Below are 22,267 nucleotides of genomic sequence, written 5' to 3' on the forward strand. Positions count from 1 at the left end.
ACACTTACAGATACACACATTTTAATTACAAAAATGTTAAAAACTCTATGGCTTTCCTAGAGACATACAGGAGACCTGGATTCTAGGATAGCATCTGTGGTTTTAGTTTAGTCTTGAATAAATGAACAAATCATGATATTTGTTCCTTGTTCTTAATTTACCTCAACTACTAGTAACTGAGTATTGAATGAGACTCCCATTTAAATACACTGTCAAAAAAAGTGATTAAAAAGTATTATAAATATAAATCATATGACAAGTTTTTAGTGAAATAAATTTTAATATATCACAAATGGAAAATAAAGGATATTTAATCTCATGAGGGAAATAGAAATTTTAAAAGTGAAATGTCGTATTTTCATTGATCAAATCAATGAGAGTTAAATTTTTTAAAAAATGAAAGAAAATTCCAGTGTTAACATTGCACTCAGTAAGGGTGGAAATTCGTACAAAGTTTTTTGAAAGGAAATTAAGCACTATGTATCAAGACCCTGAATAATGATTATATACTGTGTCAGTTTGGGTCCTCTGGTGCCAACAGCAATTGGGTATGTAAAATGTTTATTGGGGCAAAAAACTGTGAGTGATAAGAGGCAGGAACTTAGGCAAGGAAAATTCCCAGACCATGATGCAAGTCTGACATCTATGAAAAGAAAGAGGGCTGAAAAGTTTCAAATGAGGAGCAGTTCTGAGAAAGCCTCAGCCAGGTTGGTGGAGAGTCTTCGAGCCAAAACTACCCCTTAGAAGAGTGCAGGAATGCTTCTGATAAGCTCGGTCATTGCCTAAGAGCAGCCCAGGAGAAACATGGGGATACCTGAATGCTGTGGTGAATCTAAAGCTATGGCAGTTAGAAGCCGTTAATTATCTATGCTCTCCATGGGGCGCCTGGGTGGCTCAGTGGGTTAAGCCACTGCCTTCGGCTCAGGCCATGATCTCTGGGGCCTGGGATCAAGTCCCGCTGGGGCTCTCTGCTCAGCAGGGAGTATGCTTCCCTCTCTCTCTCTGCCTGCCTCTCTATCTACCTGTGATCTCCCTCTGTTGAATAAATAAATAAAATCTTTAAAAAAAAATTATCTATGCTCTCCAAAACAGCTTGTCTTGAAAGGTGATCTTTGGATGCCTGGGTGGCTCAGTTGGTTAAGTGTCCAACTTTTGATTTTGGCTCAGTTCATGATCTTGGGGTCCTGAGATGGAGCCCACGATGGGCTACACACACAGCATGAAGTGCTGCTTGTCCCTCTCCTCTGCTCTTACCCCACTTCTCTCTCTTAAATTAATAAATCTTTTTTAAAAAATAAAGTAAAAAAAACAAAAATAAAAAAGGTCACTACCATGTTCACTACATGTGGCTTCATTCCAAATCTAGGAATTTATCTCAAAGAAATAATCTAAATGCTAGGGGAAAAAAAGCTTTATACACAAAAAGGTCATCACATTCTTTTTAAAAATAGCTGAAGCGGGAAACAATGTAAATATCCAAAAATAGTGATTAAGTCAGTATGGTATATCTACTCAACAGAATATGCTATAACTAATAAAATGGAAAAGGTACTTATATTTTAAGTAAATCTTAAAAATAAGATACAACATAGGGTGCCTGGGTGGCTCAGTCCATTAAGCATCTGCCTTTGCCTCAGGTTATGATCCCAGAGTTCTGGGATTGAGTCCCACATAGGGCTCCCCGCAGGGAGCCTGCTTCTTTCTCTGGCTCTGCTTCTCCCTCTCTCTGTCTCTCATGAATAAATAAACAAAATCTTTTTAAAAAGAAACAACATAGTATAATCATTAAAACTAAAACCTTTGAAAAGACTGGGAGAAAGTGAGCCAATATGGTATTATACATATTTTTCTTAATTTGAGCCTTCAAATTTTTCCAATTTTCTTTTATAAAGAAACCTTTATTTGGAGGAATAAGGCATGAAAAATGAAAGAAAAAACATAATACTTAAATAATTTAGAATGGAAAGTAAATAACAAAAATATGAAGATATGGAAGAAAAACCAAAGAGGACAAATAAAGTTTTGAAGAACACTGTCTTAAAGAATTCTAGAAAATGGCTTCATGGATCCAACATACTATCAAACAAAGCCAAGATAAGAATTGAAAGGGGAAGGTTTTTATTTTAATCATGGTATTGGGCATTTGAATGAAAACTAATATTCTATACAGCCTTCTATAAATATTCGGTATAGGTGGTCTACCATCACTATAAGGCCAACTTCTGCATACGTACATATGTGTGTTCATTAGTACAGTTGTTTTTCAACATACAATTGAACAATTTTCTAAGAGTCATCATATGCCAGGCACTATGAAAGTAAATCAAAGGTTACAGAGTAATGTGACAAAATGTTTGCTTTAGTCCTATACAAGCATATTTTGTTTTATTATGCTTCAGTTTATTGTGCCTCATAGATACTGTGGTTTTTACAAATTGAAAATTTGTGGCAACACCACATAAACGTATCTATCAGTGCCATTTTTCTGACGGCATTTTCTCACTTCATGTCTCTGTGTCATATTTCGGTAATTCTTCTAAGATTTCAAAATTTTCCATTATTATTATATTTCTTGATCTGTGATCAGTGATCTTTAATGTTACTATTGTAATTGTTTTGAGTTGCCACAAACTGCACCCATATAAGACAACACTTTAACATTAGTTAAATGTTGAGTTCTGAATGTTCCACTGACCAACCATCCCCCCATCTCTCCCTTTCCTTGGGCCTCCCATTCCCCAAGGCATAACAATATCAAAATTAGGCCAATTAATAACAAGTAACAACACAATGGCCTCTAAATGTTAAAATGAAGGGAAGAGTTGCATGTCCCTCACTTTAAATCAAAAGCTAGAAATGATTAAGCTTAGTGAGGAAGTCAGGTTGAAAGTCACGATAGGTCAAAACCTAGGTCTTCTGCATCAAACAGTTAGCTAAATTGTGAATGCAAAGGAAAAATTCTTGAGGGAAAATAAAAACACTACTCCAGTGAACACACGAATGATAAAAAAAATAATAATAATAAAGAAAAACAGCCTTATTGCAAATACAGAGAAATTTTCAATGGTGTGGATAGATCAAACCAGCCACAACACTCCCTCAACCCAAAGCCTAATCCAGAGCAGGGCCCTAAATCTCTTCAATTCTAGGAAGGCTGAGAGGGGTGAAGAAGCTACAGAAGAGAAGTCTGAAGCTATGAGGTTGGTTCATGAGGTTTAAGGAAAGAAGACATCTTTCCCTCTTTAATATAAAAGTGCAGGGTGAAGCAGAGATTGCTGATGTAGAAGCTGCAGGAAGTTATCCATAAACTCTAGCTAAGATAGTTTATTAAAGTGGCTACATTAAATAACAGATTTCCAATGCAGATGAAATAGCCTTCTATTGGAAGAATATGCCATCTAGGAGTTTCATACCTAGAAAGGAGAAGCCAATGCCTGAAAGCTTTAAAGGATAGATTGACTCTCTTGTTAGGAGCTAATGCAGCTAGTGACTTTAAGTTAAAGCCAATGCTCATTTACTAGTCTAAAAAACCTATGGTCCTTAAGAATTCTGCTAAATCTATCCTGTCTATGCTTTGTAAATAGGTCAACAAAGCCTGTATGACAGTATATCTGCTTACAAGATAGTTTACAGAATATTTTAAACCCACTGTTGAAATCTACTGCTCAGGGGGAAAAAAAGATTCCTTTCGAAATATTACTGCTCAGTGAGAATGCAACCAGACCACCCAGAGCTCTGATAGAGATGGACAATAAGATTAATGTTGTTTTCAAGCCTGCTAACACAGCATCCATTCTGTAGCTCATGGATCAAGAAGTCATTTTGACTTTTAAGTCTTATTACTTAAGAAATACATTTTGGGGAGCCTGGGTGGCTCAGTCAGCAAGCGTCTGCATTCAGCTCAGGTCATGATCCCAGGATCCTGGGATCAAGCCCCACATCAGTCTCCCTACTCAGTAGGAAGTCTGCTTCTCCTTCTCCCTCTGCCTGCTGCTCTCCCTTCTTGTGCTCTCTCTCTTCCAAATTAAAAAAAAGAACATTTGTGATTTTGGGAAGAGGTCAAAATATCAACATTAACAGGAGTTAGGAAGAAGTTAATTTCAACCTTCATGGATGACTTTGACGGATTCAACACTTTAGTGGAGGAAGTAATAGCAGATATGGTAAAAACAGCAAGAGAACTAGAATAGAAGTGGAGCCTGAAGATGCGACTGAATTGTTACAATGTCATGATACAATTTGAATGGATGAGGAGTTGCTTCTTATGGATTACTAAAGAAAGTGGTTTCTTGAGATGGGATCTACTTCTGATAAATATACAAAGAAGATTGTTGGAACAACAATGAAGGATTTCGAATACTACATAAAATTAGTTGATAAGCAGCAGCAAGCTTTTTTTTTTTTTTTAAGATTTTATTTATTTATTTGAGAGAGCATGAGTGATAGAGAGCATGAGAGAGAAGGTCAGAGGGAAAAGCGGACTCCCCAAGGAGCTGGGAGCCCAGTGCAGAACTTGATCCTTGAAGTCCGGGATCATGATCTGAACTGAAGGCAATCTCTCAAACAACTGAGCCATGCAAGGCGCCCAACAGCAGCAAGTCTTGAGAGCACAATTGTATAAAAAGTTCTACTCTGGGTAAAATGCTATTTCATACAACTGCATGCCACAGAGATATTGTTCGTGAAAAGGAGATCCAGAAGCTTCATTGCTGTTGCATTTTCAGAAAGTGTGTCACAGCCACCCAAACCTTCAGCAGCTACTACTCCTATCAGTCAGCAACCATCATTACTGAGGCAAGACCTTCCACCAGCAAAAAGATTACAAAGATTATCTGAAAGCTCAGATGAAGGCTAACATTTTTTAGTAATAAAATAATATTAATTAATGTACATTATTTTTTCAGACATAATGTATTATACACTTAATAGACTAAAATATAGTATAAACATAACTTTTATATGCACTGGGAAATAAAAATTCATTTGGCTCTCTTTATTTGAATATTGCTTTATGTGATGGCCTAGAACCAAATCCTCCTGTTTCTTCTGAGGCTTGCCTGTATTCTAAAATTGTTTATAGGAAATACAATTTCAAACTTATATATCCTCATCCTCAGAATATCTGTCCATTTGAATGCAATGCATTTCAATGCTTTTCAGATTTTCTATAATACTCACATGAGTGACAGAACCTGATTACAATTTGATTAAATCATATAAATGAGGAAAGGAAGACATTGGATAATGTCTGACTCTCTTGGAATTTCTGACTCTCTTTTGACTGTGAAAGTATCCTGAACCCTGTTATAGTGAGCCAAACACTCTCAGGGTAGATAGAACTCTATATTTACTCACAAGAACTGGTTTCAGGGATTGCTGTCATGCTTTCTAATTAAACAAGTGAGTTTTCTAGGTATAATTCTATGACATCTCTGATGTAATGCATACCTATCTTCTTATTCGGCATGCTTTTTTTTTTTTTTTCATTTAAAATCCATCAACTAATGATCTGTGATCTTCAAGTAATTAATTTAATGATTATACAAATTAATATAATGCACATCCCTTTAAAGAAGTTAATATTTTCTATGTTTATGCTACAAAATTGGCCTTGTATGAATATCATCCTTCTCCTGCATTTCATAATGGTTCAAGGATAAATGATTTCCCCTTTGTAATTCGGTAAGTTTGCTCCAAAGGAGCCTATTGCTTCTCCACTCTACAATGAGTAAAATACATTCAGAGACCTTAGGGGACCTATTCTGAATAACACAGAGTTCCATCCTAGTTTGTTAAATTCAATGAAATTATAGCTCATTGTTACTGTTAAAGAAGAAATCCAAACATGTTACTGGATTGATCTCCTAAAATCCACAGAGCAAATTTGGAACCATTTTTATAAAACAAATAGAATAACAGAAACAAAAATACACCGGACACTACTAAGTTACAGACAGGAAGGCAGACTTTATACTTATCAAAAGGAAAACTGGAAAATTTGTCTCAAAATTGTTTTATGCTTCTGAGTAGTGTTATAGCCCTCCATCATCATTGGCCCCAACAATGAGGAGGATAACAATAAGAACCACCTGAATTTGCGTAATAGTCTCTGGGAAAAGATTTTCACATAGAACTTTTCATCTGGTCTTTGTAATGACTCTGAGAACGTAAGGTAAATGCTTTACAACGTCTCATTTTATGGAGAAGGAAATTGGGAATCCAGAGAAAATAAGAGCCTCGCCTGACAGCAACATGTAATTGTAGCTAGCTCACTGGCTACCTGACTCCTACCTCCGGGTTTGTTTTTTAATACTTTCAAATCAAAAGAGTCCATGATTCTCAAGTCTTTCTAAATTATGTACAAGCCATTTAGAACCATAAATATCTATGATCATAGATTTTATGATCAGTTATGATACAGACAAAAACAGAAAGATAGAAACAACACTATATCTCTGATTGGCAGAGCCAAATGGAATATAAGTCACAAGATACCTAAGGATTCTATAGCCCCTAAAATAATTACTTGGTACTTTATTTATTTTTTATTCTTTGTTTATGAAAGTATTCAACTTTTGAGGCTTTCATTAGTATAAAATACAGTGGGTTATTAATAACAATAAATAAATCTTCATGATGTCTAAATAGAATGCCTCTCTAGGTCTTTACTGCTCAACTCTCACTGTAACAGTTTCATTTTATCCAAGTTTCCAGTACTAGATCTACTAGGACAAATACTGATATATTTGCTGTTGATGAGTTTACTATTACATTAATCACATTATCCAGGTAGACAAGAAAATTTCAGGAAAAGAAATGATTAAATCAAAATAGTTTCAAAAATTCTTTATACCTCATTTACAAAGCTATTTTCTATGCCTAGTTATTCTTTGCTATCACCACAAGATACACATGGATGGGACCTTTTAAATAACATTAACTTCCCTTTTTAAACCCCTTAACCCATTGTAAAAGAAAACTAGCACCAGGTTATTAAAAAGGAAAAATAATTGTGATTTACAATGCAAAATGGGGAAGAATATTATAGATCACTGAAACCATTATTATTTGTACTCTAAGAATGCATATACTTACCTAAACTACAAGTTATCCTTTGTACAACTTTCTTTCAGAAAATAGCAATGACATTTTTGTGGTTCTTAAATTTCAAAATAGGTTTAACTAAGGTGATTAATATAACTATTCAAATGTAGATAAATTGATTTGTACAAGTCAAATGAACTTCACTAAAAAGTTTTTTGTACTTTTAAATACTGAAGAAATCATATTTAGGTCCAAATAGATGTAAGGAATTCATATAAAGGGGAGGTATAAATACATTTGAAAGTAGCAGTGCATCTTCATAAATTACTTTGTATACTAATGAAATAGTTAACTACTATGCACTCTCAAATAACCTGTTAACCAAAATGGCATCATGGGAGGGCCTCCAGTTCTACAATGATTGGGTGGCTTATATCAAAACACCCATACTGCTGAGAAAAACTAACAAGCTAAATAAGAATAATTTGAAAAACTATTTGATGAAGGGAACAGGAACCAACCAAAGTGGTTTTATCTTAAAACTCAAGATATTTTAAAGGAAAAAACAGTAACTTAAGCCTTTTGATGTTTACAACATTTGCACTTAAGACATTTAGTGATCCTAAGTACCATTGGTACTAAGTACACAAAGCTCTGGATCAGAGCATGAAGTACTCTAGTGGAGTGGAAACAAAAAATATATTTGGGAGCTGTGAAGACAGCCATGACTTGGGGAGTGAAGATCCTGGATAGTAGGTAAATGCAATAGGGTGAAAACTATGTTGTTTCACACTTTTCACCCTTAAGACATTGACAGATACCTCTCATGCAGTGAAAAGCATACCTCCTGGGGGAAAAAAAAAGTAGCAGAAAGCATTAACCTGAATACTAGAAAATTAAACAGAATGTATAGTGTCAAGTTCTTATGGTCTTATGGTGTCAAGAAGGCAAAAACTGGAGGTTAGGGACCAACTTGAAAATCATTCCAGAATCTTATCTGAACCTCTAATGATTATTTATAGTAGTAAAGGCCAAACAGAGAGAAGCTAGCTAACAGAAATATAGAAGCCCAACTTCAAATGATCAATTCCTGATCAGAGCAAGATGAATTAACTTTACTGTAATTATCTGCAAGAAGAAAATTAAATCATCCTTGGGAAAACACAGTATCACACAAATTCTTCTCAATTTTCACATGCAAAGATCATCATCAGGCAAGCCAGGAGCTCTAACTGAATAACCAAAAACAAAAACAAAAAAAAATAAACTCAAAAAAATGTAACAGGTAAGAGAATCATCAGGCAGAAACTTTTAAATATTGTGATTAGTATTTTTTATTAATGTGGTTTTAAAAGTAGAAGAAAAGATTGAGAATTACCAGAGAAATAGGATCTATGAAAAACTAAATGATATTCTAGAATTAAAAATAAAATAACTGAAATCAAAAACTCAAAAGATGCAGCTATTACAGATTAGACAAAACAGAAGAAGAGATTTCATGAACTTGAAAATAGATGAATAAGAAATAGCAAGACTGCAGTGCATAGGTGGCTCAGCTAGTTAAGTGTTGGATTCTTGATTTCAGCTCAGGTCATGATCTCTGGGTAATAGGATTGAGCCCAATGTCAGGGTCCACAGTGTGGAGTCTGGTTGGGGTTGGTCTCTCTCCCTTTGCCCCTTCCCCTGCATGCTTGCTCTCTCACTCTCAAAAATAAATTAATAGGGGAGGAGCAAGATGTCAGAGGAGTAGGAGACCTAAATACCATCAGGTCCCAGGAGTTGAGCTAGATAGTTATCAAACCATTCTGAACACATACAGACTGAACAGGAGATCAAAGAGAAGATGAAAAGCAACCACTTTCTGGAAGGAAGGACGTGCAGAGAAGTGAATCCAAGGCAAAAAATGGAAAGATAGACGTGAGGCGAGGGGCTGGCTCCCAGCAAGCAGTAAAGCAGCAGAACACAAAATTGGAACTTTTAGAAGTCTGCTCCACTGAGCAATGTCCCTCCATAGGCTAAGTTGGGGGTGGAGCCCTTGCAAGGACAGTGTGATCTCAGGACATTTGGGGTCACTAAAAGACCATGGGTGTCTGAGTGTGGCAGAGCTCTCAGGTATCGGAGTAGGGAAGCCAGCCACAGAGACAGAGTTGAGGAGTGGTCTCTCAGCTTGGGGTTACCTTAAACCAGGATCTGAGGCAAAGTTGGGCCACTGCTCTTTGAGCAGGGATCCCACAAATGGCAGATCCAGAGAGAGACTCTTCTTCCTCCTCCAGGAGGAGCGGTGTTGGAGTGTGCTGCAGGAATCTCCTGGGTTTGGAGACTCCAAATAGTGCTATGTGCCAGAGACAGAAATACTCTGTCAAAGGCTCAGTAAGCTCAGAGTGTGGCCAGAGACCAGGGAGACAGGAGTGATTGACTATTTTTCTCTGAGGGCACATTGATGAGTGGGACTCTGAGTTCTTGGTTCCTCCAGGGCTGGATATTGGAAGGCCACCATCTTCATTCTCCTCCTCCAAAGCTGTACAGAAGGCATTCCGGGAACAGAAGCTCCCAAGAGCAAACCTAAGCAGATTACTTAGCCTGGCCTCTGGAAAGGGTAGTGCAATTCCACTGCCATTGAGACATCTGAGAATCACTGCAATAGGCCCCTCCCCCAAAAGATCATCAAGAGCAAAGAGCCAAGACCAAGTTCACTGATCAATGAGAACTTCGGAACTCCAGAGCCGGGGAGAAAGCAACACATAGAATCCGTGGCTCTTTTTCCATGATACTGAACTCATTCAAAATTAAACTTCTTTCATTGTATTTTTTTCTTATTCTATTTTAAATTTTTTTCCTATTTCTTATTTTAACCTTTTTAAATTATTTTATCTTACCAATATCTTTTTAAAAAAATCTTTTTAAATTTCCATTGTTACAGTGATATTCTATCCTTCATTGTATTTAACCTTATTTTTTGTATGCATATAGGTTTTTCTTTCTTTAAAATTTTGAGATGCAGTTTCTTCTAACAGGTCAAAATATAACCAAAATCTAGCACATGGCTTTGTTCTAGTATTGAGACTGACCACATTCTTTCCTCTTTTTTTTTTCTTTCTCAAACAACTTTTTATCAATTCCTTTTTTAGAATCTTTATTAATTTTCATAGTTACAGTCACATTCCATCCCTTCATTTTTTTACCCTTATTTTTGTATATCAATAAGTTCTTCTTCCTTTAAAATGTTAGGAGGCAGTTTCTTCTAACAGACCAAAATATACCCTAAATCATGTGTGAGGCTCTGTTCTTTCACAGGTCTAATATATGCATATAATATACATATTAGATATATATTAGATATATTATATCTGATAATAAACATACTATATTAGTACAGAGGATCCCTATCTGGAGAAATAAAACCCCTCTCTGAAGAAAAAAAGAACTAAAATCTAACCAAGTTGAAATAAAAAAAGCTTTTAATGAGGTGCAATAAAAAATGGAGATGCTTCCTGCTAAGATAAATGAGGCAAAAGAGAAAATTAGTGATACAGAAGACCAAATGCTGAAGAATAAAAAAGCTGAGCAAAAGAGAGACAAATAACTACTGGAACACGAGGGGAGAATTTGAGAGGTAAGTGATACCATAAGATAAACAATACTGGAATAATTGGGATCCAGAAGAAGAAGAAAAAGAGAGAGAGGCAGAAGATATATTGGAGCAAATTATAATAAAGAATTTCACTCATTTGGCAAAGGAAACAAGTATCAAAATCAAATAAGCATAGAGAATCCCCCTCAAAATCAGTAAAAATAGGTCAACATCCCATCACATAATAGTAAAATTTACAAGTCTCAGTGACAAAGAGAAAATCCAGAAAGCAGCTCAGAACAAGAGGTCTGTAACATAAAACAGTAAAGATATTAGATTGGCAGGAGACCTATCCACAGAGACCTGGCAGGCCAGAAAGGACTGGCATGGGCACTAAATGAGAAATATATGCAGCTAAGAATACTATATCCACCTAGGCTGTCATTGAAAATAGGAGAGATAAAAAGTTTCCTAGACAAACAAAAATTAAAAGAATTTGCAAACACCAAACCAGCCCTAGAGGAAATATTGAAAGAGGTCCTCTAAGCAAAGAGAGAGCCTAAAAATAGTAGACCAGAAAGGAACAGAGGCAATATAAAGGAACAGTCACCTTACAGGCAATACAATGGCACTACATTCATATCTTTCAATAGTTACCCTGAATGTAAGTGGGCTAAATGCCCCAATCAAAAGACACAGAGTATCAGAATGAATAAAACAAAACAAAACAAAACAAAACAAGCAAACAAACAAAAAAACCAAGACCCATCAACATGATATCTGCAAGAAACTTATTTTAGATCCAAAGACAGCTCCAGATTTAAAGTGAGGAGGGGAATACAATTTAATATGCTAATAGACATCAAAAGAAAGCTTGGGTGGCAAGCCTTATATCAGATAAATTACATTTTAAGCCAAAGGTTATAATAAGAGATGAGGAAGGACACTATATCATACTTAAAGAGTCCATCAAACAAGAAGATATTACAATTTTAAATATCTATGCCTCTACCATGGGAGCGGCCAATTTTATAAACTGATTAGTAACAACATCAAAGAAACACATCTATAATAATATGGTAATATGGGGGACTTCAACACTCCCTCACTGAAATGGACAGATCATCCAAGCATAAGATCCACAAGGAAATAAAGGCTTTAAATGACACACTCGACCACACAGACACCACAGATAAATTCAGAACATTCCATGCCAAATGAATAGAATACACATTCTTCTCTAGTGCACATGGAACATTCTCTAGAATAGATCACATCCTGGGTCACAAATTAGGTCTCAACCGGTCCCAAAAGATTGGAATCATTCCCTTCATATTTTCAGACCACAATGCTTTGAAAGTACAACTCCACACAAGAGGAAAGCTGGAAAGAACTCAAATACATGGAGGCAAAAGAGCATCCTAAAAGAATGAATGGGTCAACCAGGAAATTAAAGAAGAATTTAAAAAAATTCATGGAAACAAATGAAAATGAAAATACAACTGTTCAAAATCTTTGGGACACAACCAAGGCGGTCCAAAAAGGAAAGTATATAGTAGTACGAACCTTTCTCAAGAAACAATAAAAGGTCTCAACTACACAAACTGACCTCACACCTAAGGGAGCTGGAGAAAGGAGCAAAGAAAGCCTAAATCCAGCAGGAGAAGAGAAATAATAAAGAGCAGAGCAGAAATCAATGAAATAGCAACCACAAGGAAAAAAACAAAACAAAACAAAACAAAAACCACAGTTAGAACAAATCAAAAAACCTAGGAACTGGTTCTTTGAAAGAATTAATAAGATTGATAAACCCCTGGCCACACATACCAAAAAAAAAGAGAAAGGACCCAAATTAATAAAATCATGAATGAAAGAGGAGAGATCACAACCAACACCGAAGAAGTAGAAACTATTTTAAGAACATTTTATGAGCAACTATACACCAGAAAATTTGACAATCTGGAAGAAATGGAGGCATTCCTAGAGACATATAAGCTACCATAACTGAACCAGGAAGAAAGAGAAAACCTGAACAGACCCATAAACAGTAAGAAGATTGAAGCAGTCATCAAAAATCTCCCAACAAACAAGAGCCCGGAGCCAGACGCTACCCAGGGAAATTTTAGCGAACATTTAAAGAAGAATCAATATCTACTCTCCTGAAACTGTTCCAGAATATAGAAATGAAAGGAAGACCTCCAAACTTATTTGATCAGGCCAGCATTATCTTGATCCCAAATCCAGACAAAGACCCCATCAAAAAGGAGAACTACAGATCAATATCCCTGGTGAACAGAGATGCAAAAATTCTCACCAAAATACTAGCAAACAGGATCCAAGAGGACATTAAAGGGAATATTCACCATGACCAAGTGGGATTTATTCCTGGGCTGCAAGGATGGTTCAACATCCACAAATCAATCAATGGGATACAATACATTAATAAAAGAAAGAACAAGAATCATATGATACTCTCAACAGATGCTGGAAAAGCATTTGACAAAATACAGCATCCTTTCTCGATCAAAACCCTCCAAAGTGTAGGGACAGAAGGTACATACCTCAATATCACCAAAGCCATGTATAAAAACCCAGAGCAAATATCATTCTCAATGGGGAAAAGCTGAGAACTCTTCCCCTAAAGTCAGGAATACGGCAGTGCTTATTCAACATAGTACTAGAAGTCCTAGCCTCAGCAATAAGACAACAAAAAGAAATAAGAGGCATCTGAATCAGCAAAGAAGTAGTCAAACTCTCACTCTTTGCAGATGATATGATACTTTATGTGGAAAACCCAAAAGACCCCACTGCAAAACTGCTAGAACTCATACAGGAATTCAGCAAAGTATCAGGATATAAAATCAATGCACAGAAATCAGTTGCATTTCTATACACCAACAGCAAGACAGAGAAAGAGAAACTAAGGAGTCAATCTCATTAACAATTGCACCCAAGACCATTAGCTACCTAGGAATAAACCTAACCAAGAGGCAAAGAATCTGTACTTGCAAAACTACAAAGTACTCATGAAGGAAATTGAGGAAGACACAAAGAAATGGAGAAATGTTCCAGGCTCAAGGATTGGAAGAACAAATACTGTGAAAATGTCTATGCTATCTAAAGCTATCTATACATTTAATGCAATACCTATCAAAATACCATCAATTTTATTCGAAGAAATGGAACACATAATCCCAAAATTTATATGGAAAAGACCCCAATTAGCCAGAGGAATGTTGAAAAAGAAAACCAAAGTTGGTGGCATCCCTATTCCAAACTTCAAGCTCTATTACAAAGCTATCATCTTCAAGACAGTATGGTACTGGCACAAAAACAGACAGGTAGATCAATGGAACCGAATAGAGAGCCCAGAAATGGACCCTCAACTCTATGGTCAACTAATCTTCGACAAAGCAGGAAAGAATGTCCAATGGAAGAAAGACAGTCTCTTCAACAAATGGTGCTGGGAAAATTGGATAGTCACATGCAGAAGAATGAAATTGGACCATTGCTTACACCACACACGAGAATAGACTCAAAATGGAGGAAAGACCTCAGTGTGAGACAGGAATCCATCAAAATCCTGAGGAGAACACAGGCAGCAACCTCTTTGACCTCAGCTGCAGCAACTTCTCCCTAGAAACATCACCAAAGGCAAGGGAAGCAAGGGCAAAATTGAAATACTGGGACTTCAACAAGATAAAAGCTTTTGCGCAGCAAAACAGTGAACAAAACCAAAAGACAATTTACAGAATGGGAGAAGATATTTGCAAATGACATATCAGATAAAGGGCTAGTATCCAAAATCTATAAAGAACTTATCAAACTCAATACCCAAGGAACAAACAATCCAATCAATATTATAATATAAATATAACTATATATTATAACATCAGTCTACGTAGAATCTATACCTAATCAAGATATAGTAGAGGAAAAGAATTTAGTAGTGATAAGAAATTCTAGTTAATCTAATAAAATGGATCACAATTCTAAATTAGTACACAACTAATAATACAGCCTTCAAGAGCAAAAACTGACAAAACAAAAGGAGAAATAGCCAAATTCACAATCATATTAGTAAATTTTAAATGATAAATCTCAGGAAATGATAAAACACAGGGTTAAAAATTTTAACAGAGAAATAAAAGTTTTGAGGACCAATATTTAACAAATTTAATCTAATTGATATGTAGAGAACCCTACATCCAAAAACTACAAAATACACACTATTTTCAGGTGTATACAGAACATTTACTAAAATTGCCTGGTTCAGAAAAGAAGTCTGAATAAATTTCAAAGTATTTAGAACATTTAGCACATGTTTTCTGACCATAAACTCAAAATTAATAACAAAATGTTAATCAAAAAATACCCCAAGTATTTTGAAATAAAGCAATATATAAAGAAGAAATCTAAAAATTCCTTTTTAGAATGACAAATAAAATCATCCTCTAGAAATCTGGATTTTAAAGCAAAGCGAAACAGGCACAAATAACCTTGACAGGAATGAAAAATGAGGCATTCCTATGGATCTACAGACATTACAAAGTCTGTAATGTCAAATTTCAAAAATTTGAAACCCAGATGAAAAGGAGATTATTACAAAGATAATAATGAAAATGAATTTGAAAATTAGAAGAAATGGATAAATCTTTTGAAAAATACATTTTATGAAAATGGACACACAAAAAAGCTGCATATTTAATTCAAAATCTTTTCACAAAGAAGGAAACTAAAATATTTAAGATCTTTCCATACGGAAAACTTCTGGCCCAAATAGCTTTACAGATAAATTCTTCCTGAAAGAATAGTACCAATCATACATGTATTTTCCCAAGGGTAGAAAAAGAGGAATACTTTTTTTCTCACTTGTTTTGTGAGAATACTATAACTCTGCAACCAAAACATAACAAGAACATAATATCTATATTATTTATCTTTTTTAAAAGGTTTTATTTAATTATTTGAGAGAGAGAGAGTACATGGGAGAGAGCACAAATGGGGCAAGGCAGAGGGAGAGGGAGAAGCAGACTCCTGGCTGAAAAGGAAGCCTCACCTAGGGCTGGATCCCAGGACCCTAGGATAATAACCTGAGCAGAAGGCTGGCGCTTAACCAGCTGAGACTATATATATATATATATATATATATATGCCAGTCTCTTTTTTTGAATGCAGACAAAAATATCTTAAGGAAAATATTAGCAAACTCAATCCAGTTCCGCATTAAAAAAAAAAAAGGATAACACATCAACATCAAGTTGGGTTTATTCCAGAAATGTAAGAGTGGAGTAACATTCAAAAATAAATTATTTTAATTTAAGTGTTAACATATTAAAGGGTGAAAAAAAAGATTTCAATATATCCAGAAAAGAATGTGATAACATTCAAAAACCTGTGTTGATTTAAACACACACACACACACACACACACACACACAAAGCCAACTTAGAAAACTGAGAAATTAAGAAAAAAAAACCAACTTATTTAGTTTGATAAGGGGCATTTTTAATGAAAAAACAAACGGACAAAAAATCCTAGTGCAAGTATTATGCCTTTCTTTGATATTGTACTAGAGATTCTAGCTAATATAACAAGAAATAGAAATTAAAGGTATATGGAGGACACAGACTTCAGTTAAAAGATAACATCTAGGGATAAATAACTTCTGGGGATATACTTGAAAGTTGCTGAGAGTAAATCTTAAATGCTTTTACCTCAAAAAAGAATTGGTAATTATGTAAGGTTTCAGAGGTGTTAACTAATCCTGCTGTGTTAATCATTTTCCATCACATTTCCATCACACTGTACCCCTTAAACTTATGCCATGCTATATGTCAATTATATCTAAATAAATCTGGAAAATTAAAAGTTACACAGACAGGAAATGTAGAAACAAAACTGTAATTATTCACAGAAATGATGAATGTTTTAATAAAACTCTAAGGGAACCCACAAAATCTAAAAGAATTAAGTGAATTTAGCAAATACCTAGCTATAAAGTAAATATATATATATATATATGTATATATATATATATATATATGAATGGTTTTTTTATATACTAGCAAACAGACATTAAGAAAATGAAATTTAAAACACAGTTTACAGAGCATAAAATAAAATCAAATACTAGAAATTGATCCAACAAATGTATAGAGTCTTCTACATAGAAAACTTTAAAACATTACTAAGAGAAATTTAAAGAAGACTAAAATAAGTGTAAAATATAATGCATTTAGAAACTAGATATCAATTTTCCCAAAACACAATCTCAATCAAAATCCCAGAAAATTTCATTTTGTGGATATTGACAAGCAGGTTCTAAAATGTTTATGGAAACACAAAGGACCAAGAATAACCAAAACAATCTGAAAGAAGAATATATGTAAGGTGTTTACACCACCAGATACAATATTTCTTCTAAGTCTACACTAATGAGCAATGTATTATTGGTACAGGGATAGACAAATAGACTGATGGAACAGAAAAGAGCATCCAGAAATGTGTCCACTATTTACGTAAGCACTTGATCTATGATAAATTCACTGCTAAAGTATCTGAAGAAAGAACCAACTTTTGACAACTGGTGGTTGATCAATTAGACATCTACATTAAAAAGATAAATTAACTAGATTAAATGACTCTTGTATACCCAATCCCCAGCCTCAAACTTAACACAAACAGAAAAAAATACCTTCCAGGGAAAATTCAGACCTAAATGTTAATGACAAACAATAAAGTTTTCAGAAGATAACAACAGAGAATGTCTTCATGATTTTGTGGCAGGCAGAGGTTTTCCTTTTTAAAACAGGATATTTAAAAAATGACTATAAAAATGAGATTGACAATTTGAATTTTATTAAAATGAAAACTTTTATTTATCAAAAGACAGCTATAACACAATGAAAAGACAAAATTCAGACAGTTATATGTGTATTTGACAAAGACATATATCCAGACCATATAAAGGAACACCAGCAATTCAATAACAGAAACAGTAACAAGCCCAAGTATAAAATGGGCAATGAACCTTCAAAATGCACATTACAAAAGAGGATATCTAACTGGAAAATAAATACATGAAAAGATGTTTAATTTCACTCATCATTAGAGAAATGCAAACTAATGCCATAATGGTCTACCATGTCACACATACCAGAAAAGATAAAATGAAAAAGACAGGTAATACTAAGTGTTGTCAAGGATTAGAGCAAACAGAACTCTCATGTAGTAATACTGAGAGAAGAAACTGGTTTAGTAACTTTGGAAACTATTTGGCAATATCTACTAAAGCTGAACATGGGCATATCAGCAATGTGATTCTTTAGTATACATTAGTTTACTAAATTACGTATACATTTAGTATACATTAAATAGAAATGCAAAACCACTGTCCATAATGCTTCTAAGCTGGAAACAACCAAAATTCTATCTATCATAAAATAGCCTTAAAAATAATTTTTATTATATTCTAACACAGGAATTATCTTAAAACAATAAAATTTTTTAAAAAGTTATAGCTTCATGCAGATGCAACAACGAAATGAATCTCACAGACACAAGCAAAAGAAAATATACCACATGATTCTATTTCTGTACTGTTCAAAAAGAACCAAAACTAATTTATTGTATTAAAAGTCATGATAGCAGTTACCCTTGGGGAGTAGGGAAAAAAAGATGGCACTTCTGTGGTCTGGTGATGCTTAGCTTCTTGGTCTGACTGCTGCTAACATGGGTATATTCACTTTATGAAAGCTCACCTAGATTCATACTTATAATTTCTGCACTTTAAAAAAATAGTGTGGTCCCATGAGTGTCTGGTGAAATCCCATTGCTTTTATTTTCCTCTCTTTGTCCTCTCACCACTTGGCCTTGAACATGGGCTCAGTTACAGAAATGTGCATGAGAGTGCAGTAAATAAAGCCATCACTTGCTAGCTGGAGGGCCAAAAAGGGCAGCTGCAGGGAACTGAAAAAATAAGTGATATCATGGAGAGAAAAGGGCTCAGGAAAATAATTCCATAAAATTGCTATTAAATTCTGGGCTTATCCACAAGCTGCACATATATGGATCTGATTTTAATCAGCATACAAAAGAAATTAAGAAAAAAAAATAACACATAGGTCCATGCATAGGTCCAAGAAAACCTCTGGTACATACACAGGAGAAATCTGAAAATAAAGCTGGCATTGGAACCACAAAATACAGCTTGAAACTTCTGTCCTGAACCTAATTAGATCAACTGCCCACTAAGACAAAAATAACATTCTCTGTTTAATTTATGAGTCTCCAAGATTCAAAATTTCATAACAGATATAAATTATTTAATTTATTTAAACTATACATAACATAATATTTAAAATGTCCAGATTCTAGTAAAAAAAAAAGTACTGGGCATATGAAGAACCAGGAAAATCTCAATTCACATGAGAAAAGATAACAGTCATGAACACTGAAATGATACAGTGTTGAAACTGTCTGATAAAGACCTTAAGATAGATATTACAAAAATGTTCTAACAAGGAACAGTCTTGAAACAGAAATATAAAATAAACAACAAAAAGATCACAGGTACTTTCAATGACAAAATAAAGATGACAAAGAAAAGAGTCACTGAACCTTAGGATAGATCAACTGAAGTTATCTAGTATGCAGAACAAAGAGAAAAAAAAATTAAAAGACTCAGGGATCTATGGGGTAGTAACAAAAATTCTAGCATTCCTGTCAGAGTATCAGAAGGAAAGGAGTTAAAGAGTACAGTGCTGAAAAAAATATTTGAAAAGTATTTGGAAACTTCCAAATTTTGTGAAATAGAGAAACCTAAAGATTCTAGAAGTGTAATAACCTCAAATAGGATAAAAACAAAAATAATCCATGCCCAATACAGCATTTCAATTTATCTGAACACTAAAGTGTGGAAACTGAAGATAAGAAAAAAATATCCTGGAAGCATCCAGAGGAAATCACATATCACCTATAGGGGACTGACAATTCAAATGACAGTGGATATCAACAGAAACCATAGAAGCCAGGGATGCCTGGGTGGTTGCTGGTAAGTGCCTGATTTCAGTTCAGATCATGATCTTAGGGTCATGAGATGGAGCCCCGCAAGCCCACAAGCCGCATGCTGGCTCCACACTAGGCAGGGAGTCTGCTTGAGAATTTCTCTCTCCCTCTCCCTTTGTCCCTCCTCCCTACCCCTGAACTCTCTCTCTAAAATAAATCTTTAAAAAAAAAAAGAGAGAGAAAAGAAAAAAAGAAAGAAACTATAGAAGCCAGAAGGAAATAACACCCCTTTTTTTAAAGTGCTGAGAGGAAGAAAATTTCAACATAGACTGTATATTCAATAAAAATATCTTTTCAGAATGAAGTGAAATAAAGATTCTCAGATGCAAACAAAACTAAGAAAATTTGTTGCTAGGAGATCTTTTCTAAACGAATTACTTAAGGAAGTACTCCAGACAGAAGGAAAATGATACTAAAAAGAAACTTTATACATCAAGAATAAAGAGAAAGTAACAGAAATGATAAACATGTAAGTAAAAATAATGAACTATTATTCTCTGCTTGAGTTCTTTAAAATATGTTTAACAGTTAAAAGTGAAAATATAACATTATCTAAAGGGGCTTCAATCTATGTAGATATGATATGCAACAATAATGCAAAATTGGGACAGTAAATGACCTTACATGGTGGCAAGATTTCTACATTCAACTTGTAGTGATAAAATACTGATTCTAAGAAGACTATGAAAACTTAAGTATGCATACTGGAAACCTTAAAAACCCTAAAAAACTATATAAAGATATATAGTCAAAAGCATAATTGATAAATTAAAATGGAATACTAAAAAAAAAAAATTCAAGTAACCCAAAACAAGGCAGGAAATGGGAAGTGGAGGAATGGAAAGAGAAGTAAAAACAACAACAACAACAACAACAAAAAAACCCAAAAACCAAACAAACAAAAAACAAAACAAAACAAAAAACCAGGAAAAAAAATATAAGACATAAATTCAAAAGTCAATAGTTACACTAAATGTAAATGCAGTTTGATACATATGCATATACACACACTCACACTCTTACAGTTTCCTAGAGCTATATACGTTAAGGAGGAAATAATCATGCTACTGCAGTATGGATTAACAAGAGGGTCTTACCTTAGAATGATATGAGAAAGTTGCTTTGGAGAGATGTCTTTTAAGCTGAGACTATGGAATCAAGATGGATCCACTCAAGCAAAGAGTGGGTTTAAGAAGCACCAGTTCCAGCATTCTTCAATAAAAACATGAGAGAAAGTGAAAACTGAACAGTCACAAGTCTGTTTCAAAGTAAAATAATATTCATGACACTGCGAGTACACTCAACAGCAAATACTATGAGAAGCCATTCACTCCCTGAGAGAAATAGGAGAGGAATAGATACTGGGTCTTGGCTGGAACAACATCTTGTGAAGCTGGGTAGATTCTACCTTGACCTCCAATACTGGGGAACAAGGAAAACAATGGTTCCTTCAACTGAAGCTCCCATTGCTGCAAAGTTCCTTTACTATAGAAAGGCTAATAGCAATTCCGAAGAAAACCACGTTTATCATGGCTGACAAGTGGGAGTCTTGGACTGTACTTCATCCCACACAACTATCCCACCAGAGTTGGTAGGGCCAGTACTACTGCTATTATGGTTGCCTAGATTTTGGAAATCAAGCATTCATCCCCTCACCAGCCCAGGGTAACTAGTACAGTAGCATGAGCCACCCCATAACTGAATGAATTCTGACAACTCCAGCTCCAGAGACTTCTGGGCAAGTCCGTAAGTGGCAAGAGCCAGAAACAAGATAGTTGTACCTCCTGCTATCTACCTGGACACTTTAACTAAAACTCAGACATATATATGTATGTATGTATCAAGTGGTTGAGGACCAAAATAAACAGGACAGTTTCCTGAGCTCTGTTCATGGAGCTCACCCAGGTCCTACAGATATAAATCTCCAATTCATTACTTAAGCCATTCTACAGTTGTCACTAGATGAACACGACAAAATCAAGGATGAAGCTACATCCCAGCCTTTTCAGTCAAGCAGGACGACAAATGTTCATGAGAATAGTACATGAACCAGAAAGATGATAGCAGAAAACTTCCCATGCTCAACTCACCACTATGTGACTAAATGTTGTTCTGCTTATTTACTGTTGACTTTTAAGAGAACAGGGTAGGTATTCTGGACAGCCAAATAATGGTCCTTTACTAGAAACACATATTAAAATCACTACAAAAGCTGTTTTTTCCCCAATTACCCTTTTCCTCCCTTAGCTGAGGATAGTGGACTAGATTTAACAGGAGTAATCACTTCAGGTGAAGGACATGAAGAAAATTAAGGTGCAATGGCAGGCCTGCCATCAGTAACCATGCCCCTTAAAAACACTCTGAGAAGCCAATATTCTAATAATACTCTAAGAAACCAAGAATTTATACAACCATGGTAAATTGGGCACTGCACCAAAACATGCAGGCTACTTGACTTGACATTTGTTTCAGTCAACAACATTCAAGGGAGAGGCCCAATATGTCAAGTCACCATCCCACAATTTAGAGATGACTCACTTTAACAGGAAGAACAGTGTTTCACTCTCATCTCATGGAATCCGG

The 22,267-nt window shown here is 35.0% G+C and overlaps 1 protein-coding gene and 1 pseudogene across 18 annotated transcripts in view; one reads left to right on the plus strand and one right to left on the minus strand.

The window, feature by feature from the left end:
- Window positions 1-22,267, minus strand: part of ZBTB20 (zinc finger and BTB domain containing 20) — a 789,640-nt gene that overhangs the window by 589,533 nt on the left and 177,840 nt on the right. For 4 of the 18 annotated variants that reach the window (XM_013060902.2, XM_045088058.1, XM_045088065.1 and 1 more), the window contains one exon: window positions 20,782-20,896. The exons of the other annotated variants lie outside the window; for them this stretch is intronic. The gene's annotated coding sequence lies outside the window, so the exon portion shown is untranslated. The remainder of the gene's footprint in view (window positions 1-20,781; window positions 20,897-22,267) is intronic. 18 annotated transcript variants of the gene reach the window in all.
- Window positions 2,791-4,855, plus strand: LOC123394310 (annotated as a pseudogene).

The sequence above is a fragment of the Mustela putorius genome, unplaced genomic scaffold, assembly GCF_011764305.1.
Source record: "Mustela putorius furo isolate JIRA1106 unplaced genomic scaffold, ASM1176430v1.1 tig00003834_pilon_pilon_pilon, whole genome shotgun sequence".
NCBI lineage: Eukaryota > Metazoa > Chordata > Mammalia > Carnivora > Mustelidae > Mustela > Mustela putorius.